Source organism: Arachis ipaensis, chromosome B8 (genome assembly GCF_059453495.1).
Source record: "Arachis ipaensis isolate K30076 ecotype BB chromosome B8, ASM5945349v1, whole genome shotgun sequence".
NCBI classification, from domain to species: Eukaryota; Viridiplantae; Streptophyta; class Magnoliopsida; order Fabales; family Fabaceae; genus Arachis; species Arachis ipaensis.
Window position 1 is genome coordinate 86,345,049 of NC_142443.1, and position 4,388 is coordinate 86,349,436.

At 40.8% G+C, this 4,388-nt stretch overlaps 1 non-coding gene across 1 annotated transcript; it reads left to right on the plus strand.

The window, feature by feature from the left end:
* The first annotated feature begins 3,561 nt into the window (after positions 1–3,561).
* On the plus strand, positions 3,562–3,669 carry LOC148548701 (small nucleolar RNA R71). The gene has a single exon (XR_015898397.1). It is a non-coding gene; the product is annotated as a small nucleolar RNA R71 (small nucleolar RNA).
* The last annotated feature ends 719 nt before the right edge of the window (positions 3,670–4,388 follow it).

Consider the following 4,388-nt stretch of genomic DNA (forward strand, 5'->3'; position numbering starts at 1 on the left):
TTTTCACTATTTTTTTTCTGCAAGCTTTGTTCTTTGCTGCTTTTTCTTGCTTCAAGAATCATTTTTATGATTTTTCAGATTATCAAATAACATGTCTCCTTATCATCATTCTTTCAAGAGCCAACATATTTAACATTCTTAAACAACAACTTCAAAAGACATATGCACTGTTCAAGCATTCATTCAGAAAACAAAAAGTATTGTCACCACATCAATATAATTAAACTAAGTTCAAGGATAAATTTGAAACTCATGTACTTCTTGTTCTTTTGAATTAAAACATTTTTCATTTAAGAGAGGTGATGGATTCATAGGACATTCATAACTTTAAGACATAGTTACTAACTACTAATGATCATGTAATAAGACACAAACATAGATAAGCACTTAACATAGAGAAAATGAAAAACAGAGAATGCAAGAACAAGGAATGAGTCCACCTTAGTGATGGTGACGTTTTCTCCTTGAGGAACCAATGATGTCCTTGAGCTCTTCTATGTCTCTTCCTTGTCTTTGTTGCTCCTACCTCATTGCTTTTTGATCTTCTCTTATTTCATGAAGGATGATGGAGTGCTCTAGATGTTTGACCCTTAATTGTCCCATGTTGGAACTTAATTCTCCTAAGGAGGTATTGGTTTGCTCCCAATAGTTTTGTGGAGGAAAATGCATCCCCTGAGGTATCTCAAGGATCTCTTGATGATGAGCTTCTTCATGTGTCTCTTGAGATCCATGAATGGGCTCTCTTGCTTGCTCCATCCTTTTCTTAGTGATGGGCTTGTGAGATGAATCTTTCCATCTCCCATGGCTCAGAGGTGGAAGCAATTGTCTTCCCTTTCCTCTTTCTTGAGGTTTCTCTGGCCTTAGGTGCCATTAATGGTTATGGAAAAAAAAAAGCTTATGCTTTTACCAAACCAAACTTAGAATATTGCTCGCCCTCGAGCAAGAGAAGAAAGAATAATAGAAGAAGAAGAAGAAAATATAGAGAAGAGGAGGGAGAGGTGTTATTCGGCCAAGAAGAGAAGAAAGGAGTGTTGTGTAAAAATGAGGAAGAATGGAGGGCTATATATAGGGAAGGGAGGGGGGTAAGTTTCGGCCATATAGGGTAGGTTTGGGTGGGAAATTGATTTTGAATTTTGAAGGTAGGTGGTGTTTATGAGGTAGGTTTATGGGGAAGAGTGGATGGATGTGAGTGGTGAAGTGGTGATAGGGAAGAGAGATTGAGGTGATTGGTGAAGAGTTTTGGGGAAGAGTGTTTATGGGATTGTGTGAAAGAGGGGTGAAAAGAAGTGAGTGGAGGTAGGTGGGGATCCTATGGGGTCCACAGATCCTGAGGTGATCCTGTGGGGTCCACAGATCTTGAGGTGTTCAAAGATTTACAACCTTGCACCAAATTAGGCATGCAAAATGCCCTTGCACAGAACTCTGGGCATTCAGCGCCAGATTGGTGCTTGTTCTGGTCGTTAAACGCCCATTTGTTGCCCATTTCTGGCGTTGAACGCCAGAACCATGCTTGTTTTGGGCGTTCAGCGCCAGCTCTTCTCCAGGGTGCAATTCTGGCGTTCAAACGCCCAGATGCTGCCCATTTTGGGCGTTCAGCGCCAGAACCATGCTCTGTTCTGGCGTTGAACGCCAGCCAGATGCTTCTTACTGGCGTTTAAACGCCAGTAAGGTCTTCCTCCAGGGTGTGATTTTTCTTCTGCTGTTTTTGATTCCGTTTTCAATTTTTTTATTTATTTTGTGACTCCACAGGATCATGAACCTAATAAAACATGAAAGAACAAGAAAAATAAAATTAGATAAATAAAAATTGGGTTGCCTCCCAACAGGCGCTTCTTTAATGTCAATAGCTTGACAGTGGGCTCTCATGGAGCCTCACAGATGTTCAGAGCATTGTTGAGACTTCCCAACACCAAACTTAGAGTTTGGATATGGGAGTTCAACACCAAACTTAGAGTTTGGTTGTGGCCTCCCAATACCAAACTTAGAGTTTGACTGTGGGGGCTCTGGTTAACTCTGTTTTGAGAGAAGCTTTTTATGCTTCCTCTCCATGTTTACAGAAGGATAACCTTGAGTTGTAAACACAAGGGAGTCCCCATTCAATTGAAGGACTAATTCACTTCTGTCAACATCAATCACAGCTCTTGCTGTGGCTAGGAAGGGTCTTCCAAGGATGATGAATTCATCCTCATCCTTCCCAGTATCTAGGACTATGAAATCAGCAGGGATGTAAAGGCCTTCAACCTTTACTAACACATCCTCTACTTGTCCATAAACCTATTTTCTTGAATTGTCTGCCATCTCTAATGAGATTTTAGCAGCTTGCACCCCATAGATTCCCAGTTTCTCTATTACAGAGAGGGGCATGAGGTTTATCCCTGACCTAAGGTCACACAGAGCCTTTTCAAAGATCATGTTGCCTATGGTACAAGGTATTACGAACTTTCCAGGATCCTGTTTCTTCTGAGGCAATGTCAGTTGATCCAGATCACTTAGTTCATTGGTGAACAAGGGAGGTTCATCCTCCCAAGTCTCAATACCAAATAATTTGGCATTCAACTTCATGATTGCACCAAGGTACTTGGTAACTTGCTCTTCAGTAACATTCTCATTCTCTTCAGAAGAGGAATACTCATCAGAGCTCATGAATGGCATAAGGAGGTTCAATGGAATCTCTATGGTCTCTAGATGAGTCTCAGATTCCTTTGGTTCCTCAGAGGGAAGCTCCTTATTGATCACTGGACGTCCCAGGAGGTCTTCCTCCTTGGGATTCACGTCCTCTCCCTCCCTTACAGGTTCGGCCATGGTGATCAATTCAATGGCCTTGCACTCTCCTTTTGGATTTTCTTCTGTATTACTTGGGAGAGTACTAGGAGGGATTTCAGTGATCCTTTTACTCAGCTGGCCCACTTGTGCCTCCAAATTTCTAATGGAGGATCTTGTTTCACTCATGAAACTCACAGTGGCCTTAGATAGATCAGAGACTAAGTTTGCTAAATTAGAGGTATTTTGTTCAGAGTTCTCTGTCTGTTGCTGAGTGGATGATGGAAAAGGCTTGCTATTGCTAAACCTGTTTCTTCCACCATTAATAAAGCCTTGTTGTGGCTTTTGATCCTTCCATGAGAGATTTGGGTGATTTCTCCATGAGGGGTCATAGGTGTTTCCATATGGTTCACCCATGTAATTCACCTCTGCTATTGCAGGGTTCTCAGGATCATAAGCTTCTTCTTCAGAAGATGCCTCTTGAGTACTGTTGGATGCAGCTTGCATTCCATTCAGACTCTAAGAAATCATATTGACTTGCTGAGTCAATATTTTGTTCTGAGCCAATATGGCATTCAGAGTATCAATTTCAAGAATCCCCTTCTTCTGAGACATCCCATTACTCACAGGATTCCTCTCAGAAGTGTACATGAACTGGTAATTAGCAACCATGTCAATGAGTTCTTGAGCTTCTGCAGGCGTTTTCTTTAAGTGAATGGATCCACCTGCAGAGGTGTCCAATGACATTTTAGCTAATTCAGACAGACCATCATAGAATATGTCTAGGATGGTCCATTCTGAAAGTATATCAGAGGGACACTTTTTGGTCAGTTCTTTGTATCTCTCTCAAGCTTCATAGAGGGATTTACCTTCTTTCTGTCTGAAGTTCTGAACATCCACTCTAAGCTTACTCAGCTTTTGAGGAGGAAAGAACTTGGCTAAGAAAGCCTTGACCAGCTTATCCCAAGAGTTCAGGCTATCCTTAGGTTGAGAGTCCAACCATATTCTAGCTCTGTCTCTCACAGCAAAAGGGAAAAGCATGAGCCTGTAGACTTCAGGATCTACTCCATTAGTCTTAACAGTATCACAGATCTGCAAGAATTCAGTTAAGAACTGAAAAGGATCTTCAGATGGAAGTCCATGAAACTTGCAGTCCTGCTGCATCAGAGAAACTAATTAAGGTTTCAGCTCAAAATTGTTTGCTCCAATGGCAGGAATGGAGATGCTTCTTCCATGTAAATTGGAATTAGGTGCAGTAAAGTCACCAAGCATCCTCCTTTCATTATTATTGTTTTCGGCTGCCATCTCCTCTTCCTATTCAAAAATTTCTGAAAGGTGCTTGCTGGATTGTTGTAATTTAGCTTCTCTTAGTTTCCTTTTTAGAGTCCTTTCAGGTTCTGGATCTGCTTCAACAAGAATATTCTTGTCTTTGCTCTTGCTCATATGAAAAAGAGGGACAGAAAAATAATAATAATAATAGGGATCCTTTTTACCACAGTATAGAGGTTCCTCTGTGTGAGTAGAAGAAGGAGATGAGAGAGAAGGAGAATTTTCGAAAACTATTTTTGAAAAAGAGTTAGTGATTTCGAAAATAGATTTTGAAAAAGGTTAGTAATTTTTCGAAAATT